Source organism: Aphelocoma coerulescens, chromosome 3, assembly GCF_041296385.1.
Source record: "Aphelocoma coerulescens isolate FSJ_1873_10779 chromosome 3, UR_Acoe_1.0, whole genome shotgun sequence".
In the NCBI taxonomy this organism is placed as follows: Eukaryota; Metazoa; Chordata; class Aves; order Passeriformes; family Corvidae; genus Aphelocoma; species Aphelocoma coerulescens.
This window is the reverse complement of record NC_091016.1, coordinates 22,997,997-23,023,260: the sequence shown is the minus strand read 5'-3', so window position 1 is coordinate 23,023,260 and position 25,264 is coordinate 22,997,997. Positions and strand designations below refer to the sequence as shown.

General features: G+C 38.5%; 1 protein-coding gene across 7 annotated transcripts in view; it reads left to right on the top strand.

The window, feature by feature from the left end:
• The window catches only part of DISP1 (dispatched RND transporter family member 1), an 87,474-nt gene that overhangs the window by 12,252 nt on the left and 49,958 nt on the right, over window positions 1-25,264 (top strand). The window contains exon 1 of one of the 7 annotated variants that reach the window (XM_069009467.1): window positions 17,077-17,092. The exons of the other annotated variants lie outside the window; for them this stretch is intronic. The gene's annotated coding sequence lies outside the window, so the exon portion shown is untranslated. Of the gene's footprint in view, window positions 1-17,076; window positions 17,093-25,264 lie in introns of those variants that run through there. 7 annotated transcript variants of the gene reach the window in all.

Here is a 25,264-nt window from a genome sequence, read left to right as displayed (position 1 = left end):
TCATCTGCTTTGCTCCTTCCTAGCTGCCCACTTACTTTTCTCCCCTTCCAAAATAAAGACCACAAAGATAAATGTGTTTATGTAACCTCTGAAATCTTGATTCAGAAATACAGACTGATGACTTTGGAGCCCATGCAAATGACCTGCACAGCACCAGATTCTGCTATCAAGTAACCACAAGAAAAAGTCTATGATTAAACCAGAAGTCAAACATTAACTTGTTCCTTTCCCAGGTCACACTGGAAGAGGTGTGGGCAGGCACATTTGAAAGCTGAGGAAAATGAACTCTGTGTTTGTCACAGTGAAGGTGTCATTAAGTGCTGCTCATGTCTCACTGTGCACTCCTTAAGGATGAGACAGACAACTGCTGCAGGCCACTTGGTTCAGTTTGGACCAAATAGCCAAAAGAGTAGCAAAAAGTCAAGAGGCAACATAGTGGAAAAGAATGAAAAGGTAAATGTCCTGTTGTGGAAAGTGAAAGATGAGAGAAACACCTGTTAAAGAAGCAGCTGTTAAAAATGCATGACCACTCTTAGTGGAGTAAAAGAATTAGCAGCAGTTTTCCTGGTAAAATTGACCTTTGTGTACATTTTGTGATTAACTTAATTGTGAAACTCTACAGCCACAATGACTCTGTCCCCTCCCACTTCATAATCAAAGGCAGTTTCTTGAGCGGGGGAGAAGCTTGGGCATGGTCAGTCTGTGCCAGTCAGTTCCCATATGAGCTGTACCATCTACCTTTTAAAGTTACCTCACATTTAAAGTTTATTAAAAGTATTTTGAGAAAACCTTGTGTGTTCCAAACCTCTGAAATGTCTCTAAAAAGAAGTGTCTTGTGTATTTTAAAAAGTGTAAATGAAATACCCTCAGTGTGCTAATTTTAGTGCAGTAGATCTGCGTTTCCAGGTGAAGGTGACAAGATGTTCTCTGGGTTTAGTATCCATAGCAATAGCCAGAGGTGCCTTTGTGAAGTGATAGGTACAGAGATAGCTGTGTTTGAAACTATTTGTGTGTAATAGGAGAGCTCTTTAATTGCTTAAATAGATGTAGTGCAAAATATTGAGTGGTTCATGCAAGCTTAATACTACCCCCATTAAACATCTGCATTTTCCATTCAGAATGAGAAACAGTGGAGTCTGTACTTCCTGCACCTCTTTGGAGATACAGTTTAATTGGGTCCTTCCTTGTAGCCAAACATCCCCTCAGCAGTGTGTGCTAGGGAGGGAATTCTTGCAGGGCAGTGAGGCAAGCTGTAGTCTAGTTTTCTTTGACACAGGTTCAGCTTCTTTGGGAAGAAAGTGGGCATGGATTTGAAGACATGTCCAGGACTAAATGAAGTTGTGAGAATCTTTACTGGAGTTGCCAAGAAGTGGATTTCTAGCTTCAGGTTGTGAGACCTGATGTGGTATTGGCTCCATGTGCTGCTCTAATATAGCCCATATCCCACAAATGTACAAACTCAGCAGGATGTTAAAACATGACAGTGCTTGGGATGAATGCCTCTTCCAGTCCATGCTTATTTCACTTTGTTAGATGTTGTCTTAACAATACCAATCTGTCCCTTTTGGTGATAATCATCAGTGACCAAATGCTCTTGGGCTAGAACACTTTTCTGGCAGTTCAGGCCAAATTTCCAAGTAGATTTCTAAGTAAAAAGCCATCATGTTTTTGTTTAGTGTGTTGGGGTTTGGTTTTTTTGTTTTCCAATCATCCCATATGTTGATTTCCCATACCTGGAAATTGTGCTGTACACAGAAAGGCACTTGGCCCTAGTGACAGGGAAGAAAACCCAAAGTGCTGTGTACATCTGTTCAATTACCTCATTGTCCATCAATCCTCTTGGCCTGACCCAACAGCCAGCTTCCAGAGCTGACACTACCAGCCATGAAGATCCTAAATATTCACAGAGTAATCTCTATTAAATGCTTTCAGTTTAACCCTTACTATATAGTGAGAAAATGCCCCCAATGCCGGATGTCAGGATAAAAGAAAAGATACTCAGAATTTTGTTCTCTTATTCCAAAAGGAGTGACTGTTCCTATGAGTGTGTCAATATGAAGGAAGGTGAGCAGCTGCCTTGTTCTTAAGCTCTCCTTGCTTCCGTATTTCTCTTCTGGAACAGGTCTTCTGATATGGTTGTTTTGAACTAAATAGCCAATTAGATGAGGCTTTGAAGTGAGAATGCTCAATATATGGCAAGTGTCAAGTTCTGTTTTACTGGAAAATACTTACTATTTATCTGTTTTTCTTCAAGGTGTTTTCACATAAAAAATCCCTTGTCTCATGAAAGAACTGAAGCTTGTTGTATGAGCCATAAAAATTAGTCTTAATACTCTGAATTTACAAGACTTAATTCTTCAGTATTACTGTTTCTCTGTAATCTGCTTTTGGTGTAATTATTTTCATTTGAGAGAGGAATGAATGTGTATCACTGTTTAAAAGAGTCATATTTGAGAAGTTTGTCCCAAACCATAGGTTAGATGTAAAACTTAGTTTCCCTTGTATGCAGATGTGATGTGGGAGTCTCCTGAGAGTTTTGTGATTTGCACTTCTATGCTGCTTTGTGCAAACAGTACTTGATAGCAGGAACTTATCTCCAACTGTGTTCTTGCAGAAATTTGTTATTCTTGATCTCAGGGGGTATTTCTTGTTTGCTCCACTGCTCTTTATTAATCTTCTGTGCTGCATGCCTGAGAGAAATTGTGATAGGCAGGTATGGTCAATTTAATAAATGAAGGTGTTGTTGTATCTGTTTGAAACTCCATGAGAGGACCTCTTTGCTGGCTGGAGCTGTGACTGTTCTGTAAGGCTGCCAGGGTCTGACAAAATTCATACTGAGAAATGGTATTTTTGAAGTTTTTTGAAGGGTGTGGTTGAATTCATACTTTTCTTATCCACATAAGAGAAGTAAACAGTATGCCTTGATTCTTTCTCAAAGTAGTAAAGAGCAGGTACGTGGATTTACAAAATAAAGGAGTAAGAAATGTGAAATAAAGGAGTAAGGAATGTGCATTTACAAAGTAAAGGAATAAGAAATTATTCTCAGCTATTTTCCATTCTCATTTTTAAATAGCTGAACTGTTTGATCTTGTTAGCTGTTGCTTTTAGTGATAATTTAGCTGAAACTTTGAGAAAGGATTCTTTGCTTGTGGTGCTCTTGACGTGATGTCCATCATCTATAAAGTCGTGACCAGGTCAGAGACCTAAGTCCTTGGAAGCCTTTTATGTTGCATTGGGTTTTTTTGTGAAACATAAGTGTATTATTTTTAAGTATCCCTTTTTTCCTGTATTATTCCTTTCTCCTTTTGGGATTAACAGGAAAGCAATTATCAGCTACTTAGTACGAGAATTGTGTATTCTAATTTCTGGGAAAGAAACCTCTTAAATAGAGAAATCAATTGAATTACTGTAAGCATGTGATTTTTTGTGAAACTCTGAATTAAGCATGTAAAAAGTTACTCTTTTCAGTATCTTGCTGTGCAAGAAAGAAAGGGGTGTTCTTACACAAGGAGAGTTCTGCATACTTTTGAAAGCATGGCAAGAGTGCCAGTGTTCCTAAGTAAACTGCTCTTCTAAATATACTGGCAATGCACTTAAAGTGGATGTTATAAAGTCTACTTACTGGCCCATCAGTTATCTGTAGCTTTTACTTTCTTGCTATATATCGGTTTTTACACATTTTAGGGAATAAAAAAATTGATGATTTGAGATTCAATCATGTAAAATTTCTTTCTGGGTTGGCATTTGTGCACCTGGTGTCACCTCTTGAGCAGGCTTTTTGCTCTGTTTTCTATGTTTCTGGCTAAATAGGATGGATGTGTGTGTTAGGGATGTGTACTGGGAAGGCTCTTCTAGGGATTCCTTAGATCTGTAAAACTCTGGAAATGTACAGGCAGCCTGCTCACCCTCCTGGCCTAGAAAGAGTTGTTGCACAGAGGCGCCGGCATTCCTGCACACAGAAACCCTTTAACTTCAGTTGTAATGGTGCTGAAGGGAGTCTGTGAAGTGCAAATCCACGTTACTGGAGTATTGTATGTGTTATAATGACTCATATTTAGCAAAAGATCGTGGCTTGCCCCAGTCCTGCATAGCTGCTGTTAGACTTTTATTTGTTTTCCCTGATATTTTAGACTTTTTAGCAGCTGTCATTAATTGTGTGGTTGAACAGTGTGAGAGCTAGTTGGAAACAGGTGGTGCATGCTCCAAATATCTTGAGATACAAATGATGGTCAACAGGATTTGTTACTGCAAATGTAGATATTTGTGCCAGCTTGTGTTGGTTTTGTTTCCGCAGACCTTCCATATTCTTTGCTGTGCAGAAGTACGTACAAAGTGTTCAAAAATGAATTAAGGGATAAAATGTTGCTGAAACATCAATTTATTTTGAATTGCTAAGGCTGTACAAAACCAGCATAGAATTTGCTGGCTTGATTGTAGAGGGTATGGATTAAAGCAGCAGCAGAATGTCATGACTCTCAGCTGAAAGACAGCTTTGTATGGAGCATTTCATTTAGCACGCTGTGATTCCCACCCAGAATATTCCCATGTCCGCTGAATGTGTCGTGTGTATAACTGGGAGATACACTTGCATAGCACAGTGATATCTTTCACAAGCAGACACTTTGGGAAGGCTCAATCTCCAGGCAGGATCTGTTATTTTGTACTTTACTTGGTTTGCAGTAGCCTATCCTGTAGCACAGCATTAGTTTTGGGTCTTAAATCTGTTTGCAAATTGAGCCTTGTAAAGTTGCAGCTAAAAGTGCATAGTTTTGAGCATGCTGTAATTGAAGACTTCAGAGAAGAAGAAAATTGAGGCGATTAATTTGGCCTCCTTAATTGAAACTGTGGCTGAAAGACTCTTATTAAACCTTTTAAAAATATTATCTGTATCTCTGTACAATGTTGTTTTGCTAATCTGTTCAGTCAAGTAAATGAGTGTTGATTCAGAGCTTTCTTTTAAGCGAAGTCCCTAGACCATTAAGCTGGCTAAAATAAATGTAGACATTTGGTTTTCATTAGTGTTGTAACTGAAACAAAAACATTTTAATGACTGATCCCAGAGTGTTTTGAAGTTTGTGCAACTTTGCTAGGAAGGTATTTAAACTGTAGTATCAGTTGCAAGTTGGCCATAAGCCAGGTTTTCAAAGCAAGATGTTGGGTTTCCAGAGTGTTATGAAACAGGAAAACTTTGAGAGGGGAGAAGTAGTGGAAGGTAGTTACAATAAAATTTGCACTGGTGAAATGAAATTATCTGCTGAAAGGAGACAGTGACAATGTTCATGCTGTACTACAGTTTGTTGCTTTGTTAAAGAGATGTTTCAGTTATTTGGAAAGAAACATAATTTTGAGCTTTAGTACTTACATTAACAAAGAATTAACTTTGCCCAAGAAATAGCGTGCATTTTTAGGTGGGTTTTTGGTATCTTAAACTTGCACAAAATGAGATCCTGCTTCTAAGGGAAAGAACTTAATATATTGCTTACAAGATCTAATTTAAAAAGTACCTTTTGGGAAAATATTTAGGTTGGTCTTGATAGATGATGGTAGTGAAATCTGATAAAAATTAGAATGTGGACTTGGTCTTGGACAAATAAAATAATCTATAGCTTTACATTTGTGGGAGAAGCTGAAGATTGTTAAAGTGCTCTAAGATGGAGATTCCTTACTCTGTATCACACTATAGTCACACTAATGTCTGGGAGCAATCCTGCAGAAATTGTTGAAATGTTCTGAGTGAGCAGGGGTCAGTCGGAGAGGCAGGGACTGGATATCAAGAGCTTCATCGTGTCCAGATTGCATTCTTGTGGCTGCTGCTTGGCTTGGGTACCAAAAGTGCTGTTTACCAGAATAATCTTAGGTTTTGGTGTCTCTGTTTTATTTTTTGTGTCCTTATGACTGGTTTGGGTCTAAGTGGCAATTAGAAAAAGAGTAGATGACTTCATTTAGGCTATTAGAAATGGCTGGTTATTTGAGCTAGGGAAAACCAGTACTCCTAGCAAATAAACCCCAGAACTTCTCAGATGGAATTACAGAAGTGTCCATCTGAACACATCTGAATTTTGATGGGTTCTTTTGCATAGTTATAACATTTGTGATTTATCTGTAGTTGACTAAAACCAAGTGTTCTTACACAAATCTCTCTGTCATAAGCAAGAAGCAGTGATCTTAGAGTTTCATCCCAGTTTTGTAGTTGGTATGTTTATACTCCATTTTATATATTCACCTTTCAGGAATAGTTGTTCTTGTGTCGAGATGTTGCATATCATGAAGGTTTTATTTGAATGCCTGAATTAAATGTTTTTACAAATGTCAAATAATAAAAAGTTGCTGCCCTTCTGGGATGGGTCTGAAAGACAGCTTGCCTTTCCTCTTCTCCCATATTCTGTCTCCAGGATATTTCTTTTGTGGTTTCACTGTTGGAATGTTCTGGATGAATTTTCCCATCTCCTAAAGCTTGTAGAGAATAGCTGCAATTCTGAGACTGAACTAAAGGAATGGTTTATTCCTCATGTGTGTGCAGGTGCTGAAAACATTCTGTACTTACACCTTCATGTTCTGCAAATGGAAATAATGGAACAGACGCAGAAGAATGTTTACTTTGGTGCCTTTAGCTACAGGTTAGAAATATATTCACATGGAAGTTTGTTTTGCTAGGCCATGTAATAGTCATCTGACCACAAGATGATAATAGAGGTAAAAATTTTTGCTGAAGATACCTTGCTTCAGCTGAAGATTTTTGGTAGTACCAGTTTTGTGTTGTTCCATACCTGAGAAGAAACAATTTGTCATAATTCAGTTTAAGAAAGATAACTTCATTTTGTGATCATAAAATGCTAGAAGCTCATATATAATTACACTTTGCTTTGAAACCACTTCAGTCAGTTTTCCTTTGTATCTTCCCCCATTCTAATAGTCATTAGAGGTTTTTTAAAAATCTTACTTTTAAGTTTAATTTTAGAACTTAATTTCTTGAGAATATTTAGTGGAGCTTTATTACTATTTGGTAGCACCATAATCTCGATACTGAAAGGAAATATTAACTTGGTGCTAGTACTAACATGAAGAGAAACGTCTGATCTAGCCTAAGGCATCAGAAACCTTAGTAGGGGGAGAGCTATTCAGTACCTTTTTGCTGTTTCATTTATTCCCTACTTTTAAAAAATATTGTGGTAGCTTGAGGAGAGATGAGATGGAGATGGCAGAGGGCTGAATAGCTGTGAGAAGGCAAAAAGAAGCCAAGTCCTTATTTGTACAAGGCCTGTCAGAGTGCTGGATGTGCATAGGAGCAATGATGCTTTTTGCAAGTGTGGAGGAACAGAATGAGCAGGAAGAAAGAAAGTGCACCAGTATTAAGCTGGAGAAAAGGCAAGTTTAGAAGGAATGTGGACTCTTACCATAAGGAATCTTACTATCTCAGAGAGTGTGAAGTTATTTGAGCCAGAGGCATGAAAAGCTTAACATCTTAAACAGCAGATATTTACCTCTCTTCCCACAGTCTTTCTGTTGGCATTAATAGTATGAGCAGCTAAAAGTCCGTGACAACCATAAAAATTTGCAGTGCACTAAACGTTGCTGTATTCCATGGTTAGCATCATGTGGCAGGGAATTTTAAAGGCTGATTGATTTCAAAGACATTAAGGTGCCAAATTTAGATTTTTATTGAATGTTCCCTTGTCAGGAGCAGACAACTTGCTTTGCTTCTGTTGTATTTCTCTCCGCTGTTAGGCTGCAACTGGGAGCAATATTCTTTCTAATGAGACTCCTGAGCATGGAGCTGCAGTAAGAGCAGCAACATCTGTCTGTAATAAGGCTTTGCTCTTTCTCCTGCTTTGGTATTTCCATATGCCAAATGCCTGGTGGCTTCATGCAGCTGAATCTTGCTCAAAGCACGTGAGGTGTGGGGAAGAAAATGAAGGTGCTGTGTGCAAACCCAGGAGATGCAGGCAGCTGAGGGAGAAACAATGTAAGTTGGGAATATAAATTGCAAGCTCAGGAATGTGTGGGGCTCCTTAAGCCTTTGAGACTATGAGGACAGTGTTTCCCAATTCTGGCTAACTTCTCTGTGTGGTTATTCTCCATATAACTTTTACTACAGTGCACTCTTTTTCCTTGCAAGGGAAATAACTTCTGTAACTTCAATGTCTTTTGGTATGGATGGGTTTGTTTTCCCCTCACCACCTGGGAAAGTCAGAATGACAAGACTGTTGTTTTACTAGGGAGAGTTAGGATGGAGGGTAGATGGAAATTCTGTGATTGGGAATTGTCTTCTCAATGCTGATAGAGAAGAAGAAAATCACAGACTTAGGGAAAGATGCTGCAGTACTGACAAGAACTTTACTTTGAGAGAAGGACTTCAGGAATCAATCAATTAAAATGGTGCAGAGGTCTTGGGTGGCCATTGCATTAAAGGCAAATTTTACAAGTACAGTAATTGACTTTTAAAGAAGAACTGGTCAAATGAGCCATTATTGTCTTGAAAGAACTGGAAACAGCAAAGTTGAATGTATGAGATTTAAAAGGCAATTATGTAATTGAGGATTCTTTTTACTGAATCTTTTTGTTATTTTCATTGTTCTGCTTGTAATTATTGTTATATCTGATTTGACTCTGTTAAAAAGCAGGTAGAAGAATTAAATTATTTAAAATATAGTGCAAATATAAGTGTACCCTGCTGCAGTAGCACAGACCTAATGGATGTGCTTGGGTTGGGATGGAAGCTGGGCACAGGCTGTGGAGGGTGAGGTCCTGCAGTGGGGGAGGGTGTGCCACTAAAATGACATCAGTGCTTAACTTAAACATTGATCCCGTCAGTGGAAGCAAAACAATTTCTGTGTGATTCATGGAATTGTTGAGTTGTTGTTTTTTTTTTCCTTTGGTTTGCCTCATTGTTTGGGTAAGTAATGAATTCTGAAGGTGACTATAGGAATATTTACTTGAAATTTGGAATTAACCTTTTTAATTTGATGAAAGAATTGGTTTGGGTGAAGATCCTGGCATGGATTCTCAATAGAAATTGAAAATTTATAAAGTTTTTAGGTGACAGAATGGGAAGTGAAACTTGCAGATAAAACTTGTGTGTGCTTTCCTGTTTCCGTGTTCACATTACCCAGTCAACATCTCTAAAGGGCCAGTGGCTGGAAATGTTTACCTTCTGTATTTCCAAGACAAACTGCACCTGTATAATAATACCTAAAGATTAGAGAGATACTGTGTGTTCATGTAAGCTGTGATAGTTTTAATCATTTAATTGCAAAGTAGTTCTATGACAGAGAAAGCAGCATCCACCATTAACTACTTCTGAAAATTTATCTGCTTTGTAGAAGTGCAGAAATTGCAGTTCCTTGGTTATGAGAGGCATAGTTTGGAGATCAGACAATTTGGCTACATGGTACAGAATTGATGATGTAGAGATAGGGCCTCTGCCAAACCTGGAACTTAACTTAAAAATGTCGTGGGCTCCAAATGTGAAACATGATTCAAACAGTAAAAAAATAGTGAATAGTTATGAACTTATGGCTCAAATAACTTAATAGGGAAAGCATTCCCTGTAGAGTTGTTCATTTTGTGGTACTCATACTTTTCTCTGGAGAATCAGATATTTTGTTGGTTTTGAGGCTTAAAAAGTTCTTATCTTGTGGATTGACTCAGCACAATCATTGCCATATTTCAATCACAATCACAGAAATGTAAACACCTACAGTTGTATAGACTGCAGTGTGTGGTATTACAGCTGCCTTCTGCAAGAGAAATGATTTCATGAGCTGCAGAAAGCAGGAATGCCTTTTCTAATCCATAAATACATATGCTTCAGTACCATTGCTAACTTGATAAGTATTGGAGAGAACTGTGTTATTTCTGTATTGATTTACATGTGATTTCTCCTACTTAAAGGTGCATGCCTGTCTAAAAACGTGCAAATGAAGCTAACCTGTCTCTAAAATCCTCAAGAAAAGAGACTTCTGGCTCGCTTTCCTCCAGCAAGGAAATTCTTAGTTTTCTTTTTCTTACTGAATGTTCACTTTCAGTGGGCCACTACTGCCATTGATGACATTAAAGATTCCAGAAGCAAAATTTTAACATGATTGACCTGAGACATTAAGCAGAGATTAAATTAGAGTTTCTTAAGCATTCTTGGTTCATGGAAAGTAGAGCAAATCAGCAGACTGTGAAATAGCAATCGGTCTGCCTTGAAGTTTTAAGCTGGGAGTGGGAGTGCTGGAATGTCAGATTTCTGCCTCCTCCCTGACTTTTACTTTTTGAGACTTTGCACTGCACTTTTTCAAAGAAAGGTCATGAGTACGAACATAGTCCTGCTATTCCTGAGTGCTCAGAGTCTTCTCCGTGAGGAGAGTGAGTGGGGTGATAAACGGCTTTCCCTCTTTCCATTACCTCATCCTTCCACCTCCTTGTTTTTTCAGTATAAGCCAGTGTTGCAGACACTACTTTCTTTCATCTTCTTAAGGTGACCTGATGGGCAAATTGCATGTTTTAATGGTTTGGTGCAAAAAGGCTAATTCTTGTTTGTACTGTGCTGTAAAATACAAGTGTGCACTTTCTGCTTAGCTTAGCAGTTACAGGAGGAAGTGGTGTTTGTATTTGTCTTTTCATTTCTCGAAGCTGGATGAGTATCTGTTCACAGCTCATTTCAGGAGATGAGGGGGGAACGACAAACCACCTTGCTACTTGCATTTACTTTCTATCCCATCCAGCTCTGCTGCAGTCCATAGAAGCAGGTCCTGCCTGGGGAATGGAGCAGAGTTTCTCAAATGTATTTTAGCTCTGTGAGTTATTTAGTGGCAACAGCTGCTTCCATCTGTGTCCATGTGCAGGAAGAGATGTTCAGCTGAACAGTCAGCTTGCCTTTTTATTGTGGTGTGTATAATGCTCACATGTGGTCTCAGTTTGCAAAGCTGCAGAATATGGCAGATTTTTTCTAAAGCTCATTGAGCAAAATATGAGTGTAAAAGAGTGTGTATGTTTACATTTTAAAACAAAACAAACAGCTCCAAAAAAACACCCCATATCTCATAGTGGTAATTTGAAGATATGACCTGTTTGGTCATCTATCCAAATAACTTTCTGTTGTAAAAGGCAGGTACATTATTTTTCTTTGTGTATTCCATGCTAAAAGCAAAATTCTACCTAGGTCTCCAGAAAGAGAGCCAGGGATTTTTGGCCTGTGTTCCCAGTTCTGACAGTGTACCTAGAATCTATTTGCAACTGGCTGATGTTATCACAGGCAAAGTTTCAGTTCACTGAGTCTGTACACCTCAGTCTACAAAATATGTTTTTGATGCAAATATATGTTTGAGCATTGGGGTATGTATGAATTGCAGATTTAGTTATTAAAAAAAACCCCCAAACCATCAAGCTGAAAAGTAGAAAATCTATTTTAGGATAAAGACAAGTGAATTTTCACTTTTCCTTCTAAAAAGATCTGGACGTTGGGTAACACATGGAAGTCTTTTTTTGCTAAAATAGTGGATAGTTGCCCTACTACTTGTGTTAGCTATTGTTTTGCAACATCAGCTGACTAGGAGCACAGCAGCCAGTTCTTTTCTCATATACTCTGATTAAACACTTGTTTTACTTGTGCTTGCAGACAGAGGGGGAAAAAATGGTGTAAGTCCCAGTTCTGCACCAGACAGATCAATCTGCGACATTTTAGTTTTTGTGAAGAGGAGCTGTGACTTGGAAATCTTCTGAGGGAGTCAGTGAGCAGAGAGGAAGAGCTTACTAGAAACAATACATGCTCCAGGCAATTTAGGCATGGATTGTAATTGTACATGTATGGCAATATATATATGACCCAGTACAGTGTTTCCCTTTGATTGTCACAAAAGCTTGGAGTTTGAAAGTAGAAAATGGGCAGACTGAAGAAGGAAGCTGAGATGTTGTCTCAGATCGTGTATCAGCAAAGGTAGTACAGTGTGTGATGTGGAAGAGAGACACTGGACACACACTTGTGAGTTCCAGCAGGACAAGTTGAGCTGTGATGCTGCCTAAGGTCAGCAAGAGGGAAGACAAACTGGATCTGCAATCCCCTGCAGTCTGCACAGAAGGGTTAGGAAGTATGGCTTAAATGAAGTTTAAAAGCATTCTAGTTATGTTAAGGTATTTGGAGCCAACAGCTAAGTTCTGGTGCTTCCAAAGAAGCTTTTGATACGGGCATAAGTAATGTTGGCTGAAAAACGCGAAAAGCAGACCTGCGCAGCTATTCTCCCAGTCTGTTCTTATGTTTCTTGTAGAGTATGGATTTTTTAAAAAATCCGTATTTTATTCAAATGTTGATGGAAGTACTGGCTCCCCTTCTGCAATACTGTGTGTGCCAGTGATCAGTATAGACATGTCCCACTTTGAAGTGGTCTATACCTAATTACCTTGTTGAAATTCCAAGCAGAGCTTCACTTAAAATTTTACACTGAGATTCCCTTGGGAGGCTGATCGGTTCAGATGGTTTATTTTCAATCCAGGTACAACTGCTTTTTCATTTTTTTCCAAACTCTAAGAAAAATTGGATTTCTTAGAAAAACTATGTAGAAAGTGTGAAGTGGCATGGTATTCTGATAATGAGAAACTTTGTTCTCATCTTTCTCATAAATATCCTTTGCAGAGATGTGATTTTCCTAAATGAGCACAAATACTTTGAACTAGTTTATTTTCCACCTCAAATAAAGAATAGATAAACACAAGATCATATTCCTGATGTAAATCAGGTGATAAAAGTATTAGAAATCTGCCATCAGTTGCACATAAATATTTACCTTTTGATTATTTGAATTACACAAATTTGTTTACATTTTGGATTTGAGTAAGGTACTTTATATTCATTGTAGTAGGCAAGATCAGCAAGATGCTTACAATTCCTTGGGCTTCTAATTCATGTGGCTTTCCACACCCAGCACAAACTGCATCATAGAGGCCTTGACTGGAATATCCCTGGGAGTCTTCTGCCCCAGTGGTAATCTCTGAGGGATGCAGAAATAATGTCAGGTCATTTGTGAAGCAGGTCTGGTCCCTTCCCATCACTCCTGAGGTTTCTACTGAATAAAACTTTTTACTGTAGAGAAACTATTTTTTTTCTATTAAAAAAAAAGTCATCTTGGTGGTTTACTGCAGTGGGAACAGGCAACTCTATGCCTAGAAATTCTTGACTCTTTGAGACTGTCAGTTCTGAAATCAAGTCATTCATTCAATTTGCATGAGCAGTCAAAAAGTTGTCTGATACCTTTTTTAGTGGATACTGTCTGAAGCTGGCTATCAACTAGCATGTTACGGATCTTCCTTTCCTACTCCTAATATCTAAGCTTTGTAGTTCTCTTCTGAACCATTTCCCATGCATATATTTCATGTTTGGTATCTATGTGAGTTCTCAATCTTTGTTTTCAGGTTAAGACATTTAAAATTTTCCTTGATTTTAATACTCAGCTTTTAAAATATTTAAATAGACACTTTGTTGGTAATTGTTCTGGTTCGTTGGTAATGTCTAAACTTAAATATGGAGTGTAGATGATGTCTTCTTTCGCTGCATCATTTCAGACTTGAAAATTTTTGCTTGAAGGTACTGTAGACGAAATAATAAATCCATACCAGTTACTTTGTGGAGAGAATGAGATTGTGATGATACTTCCTATAATCTTGTTGTGTAAAAATTGCACCTTGGTTAAAAGTCCCAAGATAACACAGTTCTGACAAGAAGTCATCATCCAAAAAATGTGGAAATTAGATTTTAATTGTGTCAGACAAACCAAAAGAAGGGGTTACTAGTGAAGCAGCGTGAAAGGGGAAAAAATCTTTGTTAACCTTTTTGATAGAGGGGTCTGCAGGGCAAATTTTAGGGAGTTGTACAGATATTGGGCTAGTAGTTGCTGGACTGACTGTGTAATGGCAGGATGAAGCTTTGTTTGTTGACAGAACTATGGCTGACTCTAAAAAAGTCTACCAAAAAAAGTTTACTTTTCTTTTTTCAAGATTGACAGGTAAGGAACTTGATGTGACTGTTATTTTCAGGTAATGGAAATTATCCTCACATCTTGTCACTGTAAGTGGCTTTTCCAAGACAGTGGTTCTCTTCCATAACCTCCGTGATTTACAACCATTACTTGTCTGCTGCATCCCTACTGCCATGGCTGTCACCAGCCAGTGTGCATCTGTCCCATCTGTTGGGCATTCCAGCTGACACTGTGCTGCTTGAACTTAGAAAGCATCATCCCAATAGAAGAATGTTTGTACTGAGCACTTGCTAAAAGTTGAAGGTAGCTGAAAGCCCAAGACAGGCAAGCTGTTGTTGCCCAGCTGTTCAGGTGGCAAATTTGGTTCGTGTCATTGCTGATAGAGAGAACATGGTACAAATAAAAGAGTGAGGTCAAGAGCTGCTGTTGGGATTGGATGGAAATCACTGAGTCCAAGGCAGGACATGCAGCTCTTCAAGCTCATGGTGTAGCAGTACAGGGGAAGCAACAGATATCCTTTGTTCCATCTTTTTTGGAGTAAAATGTGTAGATAACTGGTAACTTGATTTATCAAAATTTTATGTACCCATGCTTCTCTGTTCTGAGTTTATTAATAGGTTTGTTTCTCTTGTCTTCTCTTCCTTCCTCCCTGCTCCCTGACATGGGTTGTATGAGGAGAAGGGAGTATCTGCCCTGATCAAGGAATTTCTAAACCTCATCTTAAGCTTTTTCTGTCAAGAGTGGGCAAAAGTTCCTGCCAACACAAACAAGATGCTGAACAGAACATTGCATGCGACAGCAATCTTTGCAGCACGTGGATGCAAACAGTGAATCAGCAGTGCCCAGGTAGCAGGCACCAGCAGTCTCATGGGATTTCTTAAAACTGCATGTCATACAGTAGGATTTATGACTTAAAATATCTCAGACAGGGCATTAAGGCTGTTTCTAATGTGCAAAAAAACATGTCCAGCTTGCATGTTCAAGTGGTCAATAAGTTCTCCATGTTAACCCTTCTCAGGACAGTGAGCTTCCATGTACAGCAGCTGAGACACAACCTCACTCCATATTCTGATTTAACTTTTCTGTTCTGGAAACTAAGAGCAGTGTCTTTGGATGCGTTTCTGTGTTCCCTCTGCCTCCTGATGTGTTGGATTTGTGCTGCTTGTAACTTTTCAAGTAAAACAGATGTGACTGGCTAAAGACCCTTAATTTTTCTGCCTGCTTGGAATCCATTTTGGATTGTCTGGGATGTAGGAGGGGAAGTGAAATATTGCAAAACAGTGTTTTAAGCTGTGACAGTCAATGCCTGATTATCTTATGTCTCCAGTGAGTGTACTGATTGAACCAGCAAAATCCTTCTACAAATACCAGTTTCTCTCAAATTGATAAAAAAGTTAACTCAGCTTCTTACCTGTGGCAGGCTGCTTTGGGGATTTTGGTCTCTTTTTTGACTTTTAAGGAAGGAAGTACGTTTTGGGATTTTACTTTTCCCTTGGGTTCCAACCTGATGATGATATACATGCAGTCTCTGCTCTTCTGTAATGTTACTCTGGTTCCCAGACTGATTCACCCTCTTCAAGTCCTTTAATTTTCTTCTCAGAAAGTTTGTCCAAAAGGCCAAAAAAAGGATTTTCAGATGTTTAACGCTTCAGATGCACACTTGCAGCAATGCCAGATCTTTGACCAAGCCCATCACATTAAGGACAAGTTGAAATCCTGCTTTGCCATGAATATTGTCATTTTTATTTATCTGGTCTCTACCTGCTTCTGCTTATTCTTGTGGCCATATCAAAAGGCTGTCCTGTAGTGGGCATACCAGTTTGGGTTGTTCTCCTGCTGACCTCCAGTCACAAATTCACAGTGAATGTCTGAGCTTCTGGCTGGCAAGCTGTATTTTTGATACCCATCTTGGTGTCTGTTTTGTGGGGAACTTCACGTGCTCAGAATATGAGATATTTGTACACAAATAGTGCCCTGGGCCAAAATCCTCAAAGTACCTAAATATGGTGTAGTGAAGACGTGCCCGTAGCTAAAATCCTACCATTCCTTCCTTGACAAGAATCTGTTTGAATCATATCCACCATTTAGTTCCATTGATGTTTAGGGTTTTCTGTATATCAAAACAGCAGTCCTCAATGAACTATGAACTGTCATTGTTCAGATTGTTTCTACCTGCCTGAGACCTATTACAGAATCACAGATTCTTTAGGGTTGGGAGGGATCTCTGGAGATCACCCAACCCCCCTGCCAAAGCAGGGTCACCTGGAACAGGTGACACTGGACCGGGTCCAGGTGGCTTTTGAGTGTCTCCAGAGAGGGAGACTCCATCACCTCCCTGAGCAGCCTGTTCCAGTGCTCTTGTTTTAAAGAATATTTTAAAAAGGAACAATTCCTATGGTACTTTAAAGCAATGTTCTCTTTGATTATGTACTGAAAAATTAAGAGAATTTGCTTATGTTGTCAGTAATAATATTGATACAGAAGCTGTGACATTTATTTTTTCAGTGCTAAATACACTTTTAAAAGCTGTCTCAGAATCATGTGGTGGAAAACTGCTAAAGACTTACCTGTTTCTTTTTCTTTTTTTGTAACTTTGCTGTTGGAAACACAAAACACATAGGTAGCCAAATTGCATTCCAGCACGACCTGCTAGCAGGCAAGAGGATTTCTGCTTCAGTGCTGCAATTCATTAAAGAGTTGTAAGCAGAAATGCTGGAAAAGTTTGCTGTGGGCATGTGACGGGAGATTTCTGATAACCTCAAGGCTGCCTTCCAAATGATCTTATTAATTCTGTGAGTAATCCGGGGAAAACCAGTAGGGTTTCTTTGACTTTTGCCCTCCAAGGTTGCAGTTTTTACAGCTCAGAGCAGCTATTAGTAACAATAGCTCTTGAAGTGTAATTTAAAAAGCCCCAGGAAGTGTGTTCCTGTTTTTCTTTCTGGTGCACTTACAACTGACAACTCCTCTTCCTTTAGCCCCTAATTCAGTGTGCTGCTGTTCCTGGAAACCTGTTTGGAATGTTCTAATGAAGTTTTTCACTTGCCTGAAGTACATCAAATGTAACACACAAGCCTGGTTTCCAGTAGAGACTTCGTTCTGTGTGCAGTCAGCTGCTTCTCAAGAGTCACACCCGTGGCTGGGTAAGGAAGGTTGGGGTTGCTTTGTGCAGGCTCTGGGGAGTTCATGATTTTAATTCTGCTGTATTGAGAAGGTGCTGTTACAGTTGTCAGCTCACTTGTGTTCAAGGTAACTAATCCAGAACCAGAAGGTGACATCTTTCTTGCTTTTAGTGAGGAGCATCGATGGCAATTTCAATTGTAGGACATACAGACATACAATGTCATGTTCTGCATTGATGATTGGAGGAAAGGCCAATAAGTATTTGCATTTCTTCTTGTGAACATGTTCTCTTTTTTATGTAGCTTATGGTTGGATTTTTTTTCCAGTTTCCCTTATTTTCATTATCATTAAAATCTTCTGTTGGAGAGTGACACAAAGAGCTATTTCAAAATGCTTTTCTCCTTATGCAGCAGCTTTCAGAGTGTTATCATCCCACCTAAAACTGGGCTACTTCTTTCCAGGTGCCTTTTCTCTTCCTGTTCCCTTTTGCCTTTGCTCTCCAGAGTAACATCATCCATTCTGCACTGGAGAGGGCAAGATTCCTGAGAACAGCAGACACTTAACTGTTTTGAAAGGATTGTATCTGTGACCTGTTGTCTGGATGTTGTTTATAATATATACAGAACTGCTAACTCCCTCTCTAAACATTTCCCATTTTAACACTGTTCCTTACTATGCAAATTCACCTTGGCTGCTCTTTAAAACTTATTTTCAGCTGAAGGTAGGAATCTTGCCTTGCTAGTCAGAGTTAGCAATGTATTTCTTTGCTGCATATCCGTGTAACTTTGATGCTATTACAGTTTTCCAGTTTATCTCTCTGCTTTTAATTCAGATTTGGGGAAAGCATATCTTGTAAGTTAAATAAAAGGGAAAGGCAGAACAAAGAGTATTAAAAAGTTTGGTCCAGTCATCAGTAGTGTTCAACCTTTGGTTAGTGCAGTTAGGGGACTCCGAAAGGTTTTATCTTTCTTTTCAGCTTTTAAAATTTTTCTCATAATCACTAGTTTTGAAGCCAGCAGCTGTGTTACTTGATGCACCAAACCTTCACTGTTCATCTATGAGTTTTAAATTGTAGAGGTAAAGAATTGTTCTTTTATTTTTTTTCTTATGACTTGTAAAGCAACTGTTACACCTATAAAAAAAAGTTAAGAAAAATAAGTGCCTACAATTTGTCAATATCCACTGTTATTTTCTAAAGTTCTATTTTAATGATTTATATTTCCACCACTGGTTTTCAATATTTTCTAAAGATAGGGGCTTCTGTGATAAGTAGCTATTGCTCGTTCAGTGGTGTTTTGAGAGTTTAAAGTAGTCACCTGTCTTAATCTGAAATTGGTGAAATGTAATTGTATTTTAACTTGCCAATTAAGTTAGGGTTTTCTGAAGTGTTTTCTTGAAGTCAGTCTGTAAAATCAAAGTCATTTTAATGAAGACTTTGAATGTTACAGTTTCTCACTAGTCTCATGAACAAAATTTCAGACTATGTTTTCCAGCTCTTTCCTTTAAGGCTTAAATAGCTTGGAAATAATCTTACCCTAAATTGGAGAACTCAAGGAACACCTCCTGAATGAGCATTATGGTGACTGGCACTTGAGTGTTGTGTGAGGTACAAGTGCAGTGCAGGTCACTGCAATGATTAAAAGGTGAAACTGGTTAATGGAGTCTGTAGAACCTGTGTGCCCACAGCAGCTCCTTGGTTACATGGTCAAACTGTCCTGCACATCTAAACTTCTTGCAATGGTAAGTGGTGTTTGTGCAGATAGGCATTCTACACAGGGAGAAATCTGCAGGACAGAGGCAGATTTCCCCTTCCCTATCTAGACTGCTGCTTCTAGAAATTATTCTCCCAAGTTTCTGGTTCTGCTGATTTAGAAGACTTTGTAATTAGAAAAGTTCAGGATGAGAGGAGATAAAAACAGAAGCAGGAGATGAGAAAGAAGCAAAGGTCCATGTAAAGTGAGAAGGAATGGTGCAGTACCAAGAGGATAAGGAGAGATTGCTTTTGATAGACTGGTGGAACTGTGTGAAATGGGTTTGGTACTAACAGCCATTCCTTTGAAGTATTTTTGTCCTGGTTTTTTAAAAATTATGACTTGGTCATTTTACTGCCTTAAACTGAAAAGCAGATTGGGACAACCTCTGTTCTCTTTCCTCCTTTTTGATATGCCTATGTGTTCTGAGTTCGATCCTGAGAAACTGCAGCTCCCCACAGTGCAGAAAAACACTTTTAAGTTTCTTTATATTCCTCTGTCGATTACTATGCACTTGTATGGATTCTTAAGGAATTTTGTAATATATGGGAACCATGATCTCATTTAGATTCTTATCCCTCAAGTTTTCAGCATCCATAAGGGGGAAAAAAATCCAACTTTATCAGATGGAATAGATACACAAAGAAATGTTTACTTTGATGACAGAAGAGGCTCAGTGCTCACAAAGATTTTCTGGAAGGATTTTCTTTAGTTAGAGTGCATAATTTGACAACTTCAAAATAAAGAATAATATATTGATACTTCTACTCACAGCTTCAGCTAAAATGACACAATCAATGGCTTTAGCAAGTTTTAAATAGCCTTCCGTCTACCCTTAGCAACAGATTTTTGTTAAGTAGGACGATGTAACTCAGTGTGTGCTTACAAAAATAGGAAATCTGCTTTTGTCTCAGATGACTCCTTAGTATCTTACATGTTTACATCTCCTTTAGATTTACTGTAGCATGACTTTTTTGACTATGGGTGGGGTAGATTTAATAAATAAACAGTATATGGAGCATTTCTCTTGTAGGTCCCTTTGCTGAATATGTGATGCCAGCAAAGACCAAGCTGACTTCCCTCTTTGATACCAAGAACTAAGTTGCCCCTGTGGAGACTCCAAAAGATTCAGTAGAGATAAAAATGCAGTTTTCTTTTTCATGTTGTTTATGCTTGCATTTTGTTAGTATTGCCTTAACGTTTTTGATTAAGCTTTTACTGAATCCTTGTCTGTGACAGTTCAATTTTTCAGAAGATAAATTGAAGTGACATATACAGAAAAGTAATTTTTCAGTTACTTAGTGCTAAACATTTCCAGCTTTAGATGCAGTTTAATCACATCTACACTTCATGAAAAATGTAAATCTGCAGTTCTCTAAGGAATGTCTCCTAATACCTTTAATGTTTATCGTTGTACATAAGGAAGATATACATAATCCCTCTGTGTTAGAAAGACCTTTCAATTTAAATTTATTAAAGATTACTTTACCCTGTCAGGAGCAAAGTGTCCCCTAAATCCAGTTCCCTCCCATGAAAGCGTGAGAATTTCTCCACTGCTTGGGGTCTGTGCAAATCATCTGCACTACAAAAGAGCCCCGGCTTCTTCCATTTTAGGAATCTGGGAAGGGTAAATATTTAGAAGTGCTGGCATAACAATAGCAGAAGTAGAAGGAAATTAAAGTTTGGGATCCAGTGGGGAGACACATTTGGCTTAAACCTTGGGTGAAAAAATAAAAGCTTTTTGGTAAATTGGTGAAACGTTACAATTTTCCACTTAGGAGTGTGGAATAAGCAGAACTGTTGTAGGTAGAGTAAAACACCCAGTTTTGAAAATGTGTCCTTTTTGTTCTTGTTTAGGCTTTTTTACTTTTTGTTTGGTCAGACTGGAGTGTGTTGTTGTTCAGTTCCTTTCTGACAGGTTGCAGGAACTAATATTTCACTGAGCAAATACTAGCACTGTTAAGGGAACCAGGCTCTTTATGGAACACAACTGCTGGTATGAGAACTTATTGAATATAAAGCTTAGAGGCTGTAGGTTGAATGAATATGTGCAGTAAACTGAAATTAAGACCATGGCATAGAAATTGATTTCATTATAGGAACTCTGGTGTTAAGGTTGCAAAGTAATTTGCTCCATAAAAGATTGTTTGTAGACTCTCTTAGAGAATTTTCAGCATCTGTTGTTTCAACAGCTGTTCGATATTGAGCAGAAGGATTCATCTGTCCTCTGCATAGCAAGAAAGATGTATTCTTTATCTTGATAAATTCAGTTGAGCTTGAGTAACTCTTCGGATATTAAAACCAGTTTTCCTGGTGTGTTTCACTTATCTTTGGGAGATTTTTGGCACTATGTTCAAATATCTGAACGTGTCTAAAGACTGAAGTCTGTTTCTGCCAGAATTTGCCGTGTGACTTATGAGCCTACATAAAGACCATTATAGTAACTTAAGCTGATACTTGGCTTGTGTTTATGCAAGACAACTCCAAATAATCCTTTGGACTTAATTTTGAGCAGTGCTATGTTTTTCAGAAGGAGACTACATGGAGCTGGCTGGATAAAGAGAACTATACTTTTGGAAGGAACTTCAATGTTTTGAAATTAGATTTCTATTTTTTATCTAATTTAAAAGCTAAATCAAAAAAATTCTGCATTTCATTGTAGAAAGAAATAGAGTTTAATCTCCACAGGTAGGAGACTGCTTGGGTAGCCTTATCTGATGCCTCAGGGCTCTTAGCTCTCAGTCAGCTTGCTCTAAGTTGTATGGGTCTTCAGAAAAGGCAGGTTTCCAGTTAGGTCTGTTGGAAAGTTGTCAAGCTTTACCGTCACCACTGTATTATTTTAATAGTATTTTTTGTGTCCCTTCATATAACTTTTATTTTTACAGTTTCCAGATGGTAGATAATTCAGCACAGCGCCTGACAGAGTTTGTTGAATTTTAGATCGTCTAATGTCTTGAAGGCTAGCAGAAGTTGCACTGCAAGAGGAGCTAGAATCCAAATATTAAATAATATTTGGAGATAGTTTAGACCACTCCAAGACTTCAGTGCCTCAGTTTCCTTGCAAATGTCTCAGCATTTTGGTTACCTATTTAAATTAATATTTGTTACCTCTAAGTTTCTTTTGCAGGACGAGAAACACTTCAGTATTTAAGTGTCTGTCCTTTCTTGGCTTAATCTTGCTGAGAGTACTCTGCAAATTCTGAATACTTGAGAGTATTCTGCAAATTTTGAATTGTAACAATTCAAAGAAATTCTTATTTCAATGAGGTCATTTGATCAACCTAGACACCTGGAGAGTGTGGTCATTTTTTCAATTTAGACACCCAGTGCCAGGAAGAAGTTGAATAATATGGTCTTACTCTCTACCACAAAGATACAGAGACTAGCACAGCACAGAGTATGTTTGCCTTCCTTGTTCAGAATCAGATGTGTCCTATGCAAAAGGTAATACTGAATCTTACAGCTGGTTAATCAAGCTCTTTTTCCAGCCTTTTGCATCAATTATCTGTTATGGGTATGTCTAGTTGTTGCATGAGATATATTAGTTATTAAAACAAAACCCCTTACAGTAGTAAGCAGAAAAAAAGAAATTACAAAGGGAACTGAATTTAGACCACGAAACCTGCACTCTGTGGTAGGTTAGTCTCTTAATTGCAAATTAGTATCAGTCTACTTCAGATTCAGGGTCTCTGGCAACTGTGGAATTTTGGTAATAGTTCCAGGGAACTCATGACCAGGGTCAGTGGGATTCTGTGATCCTTACACAATAGTGTTCCACTGGTAAAATAAATCCTAACAGAGCACATTTAAAATTTATTTAAGGCTTGTGAGACTATGGGAACTCCATTAGGTTCCTGTTCAATACTAATGAATGTGGCTCAGTTGTGACAGGTGACCCTCATTTTAGTGTAAGATTTACCATGACCATTTCATGGGGTCTTCTATTTCTTCCCCAGTAATTCAGTTATAGCACCACTTTACCTGGCAGTTCCTTATGAATCATCAGAATTCAAGGTGTTTATTTTTACACTGTGTAAAAATAGGCATTTCAAAATGGATTCAACTAGGATGGAATGGCATTACTTCTGTGAGTTCTTGAAGCAGCCTGTGACAAAGTAGATCAAAAGTTGGGAGGGACAGCAGGGATGAAGGTTCTCATTGTGTTTGGGAGGGATGGAGAGCTTGGTGTAAGCAAATGTAACATCCAGTCCCCCTGTGCTCCCAGCAGCTGGGCAAACTGGTGTGCTGGGCAGCAGAGCTGTGCCCAGTGCTGCTCCTGCCAAGGCCCCAGTGTCCGAGTGCCACTGCAGCAGCATCCCACCAGTGTCTCCACATGCCCTGCAAAGCTTGGATATAATTGCTGGGCAGCTGTAGCGATAACCCTAAAAAAGGGAAGACTTGGATTTAATGCTGAAATCCAGCTGAAGGATTTGAGGCTGAGGTTTCTCACCAAGTAGCAGACTCTTAACTACTCAGCTGTTTACTGGGTTGGGATGAAGGGCGTCCTTTGTACTACCAGGAATGCAAAATTTACAGGACCAGAGCAACGGAGAGCACCAGTAAGAGAAACAGGACTTCATAATCTGGTGGTGAGGTCACTTCCTTGGAAGGGGGAAACACAGGCTGGACTTTGAGGATCTGTATGTACTTTACATGAAACAGTGCACAGAGTTTATTAACTGTCTTGGAAGATTAAGCAGAACTAAGTGTAGCCTGTAAAGTGGTGGGTTGAACAATTTCTGTCTAAAGTCCTTCATCAATAGTTGAGCAAAACTTCAAAATGGCAGTACTAAGCATAGAATGAAAGTAAGACTTTTGTACATGTGGTTTCTTTTTTTTTCAGATTCTCGATACTGCAAAATTGATTCATTTCATAACAGAATTTTACATGGTGAAAGCTGTTGTTTAATCCTATTTTAAGACTCTGTATAATCTTATTTTAAATGTGCTAATCAAGCTGTATTTTGTGTACTTGCCAGAAAAATCATTCTTGATTTGTGTTATAGTTCAAAGAGAAATGAACATATTTAAAACCAATAGAAATTCTACATCCACATCTGTGGATATAAAATGTTGATGTAATAGTGGTGCATGCCAAAACTCTTGTGTTTCTTAGTCTATAACTTCAAAGTGAAAAAATGAAAATGTATTGTACTACAGTGCATGACTAAATTAGGGTATTAAAGCAGGTTCTTTATTATGTTTACCTCTAATTTAGGTGGTTTCAAAAACTCAATTGTTATTAGCTAAATTTGCAGTGGCAGTTTTAGGTTTCTAGGAAGCTCCAGTGACCTCTGTAAAGAGGTAATTCAGTGAACCTGTCACTAATAATTTCATTCTGCAGCTAATTGTAATGGGTTTAATCCAGAAATTATGAACTGGGCCCCCCTTCCCTGAGGGAAATATTTCTTTCCACCTTTAAATATGAGGAGTGGGCATAGGAAATTTAACAAAACCTGTTCTTTTATTTCTGAAGTCACGAGGCTTTTGTGAAGAACTGTGCAGAATCCAGTAATGCACAGCACAGTTTTCCTTGAATTATGTCCCTCTGAAGGTTTCACCCCTGCCATTTTAATGGAATACAGCTTTGTCTGCTGTCACTCACATGTTTACCTGCAAACTAGCTCCTGATGGCTGGAGTCTTTTGGGTGTGTTCTGTGCACAAGAAGTGTGACTGTTCTTTTCTCAGTTGTGCTCTGACTGATTATCTGAAGAGCCTTGATGCTCCTGCTCAGTGTTTACAGTAGCCATGCAAGTAGCTCAGTAATGCAGCACTTGTGAAGAAAGTCATAGCAGATAATGATGTTGTTGAACTGTTGACTTGTTTTTTCTGAAAGAAAAAGTGCAGTCATTCAACAAGAAACCTGGGAAAATGCCTGTCAGTGCCTTTACCAATTGTACCCCACTATGTTTTAGTGTTGAATTAGAATGCTAATCGCTGACTTGTTTTCCATCTTGTCCTAATGAAAGAAAGTCCTTTATGTAGGGAACTGGAATTTCAGTTTGTAAGCATTTTGAACACAGCCCTTTGTTTCTGCTTTGTTGTTTTGTGAGAATTCAAAACTAGTTCAGCAATAACTTGTTTTACAGAAAACTTAGAGCCAGAGATTGTGCATCATGCTTATCCCTGTGATTTGCATTTCTGCCTTTTAGTTATATTCTGTGTACTGCATGCTTTTTCTTAAGCATTTTTTTAAAGTTTCTCTTTAGTCTTGTAAAGCCTATTGCTTTTGCACTTTGTACTCTGGTATACACATTATATGCACATGTTCTCCTAAGTGAACCTAAGTGGTCAATGCCACTGAGAGAAATGCATCTCCCCCATCTGGTTATCCTTGCCTGCTATAGCCACCATCCTTATGCCAGCAAACAAGCTTGTGCAAATATGTGGGGAGTTGCATTTAGAAAAATTTTTGGGATTAAAACTAATCTCTGAAGAGG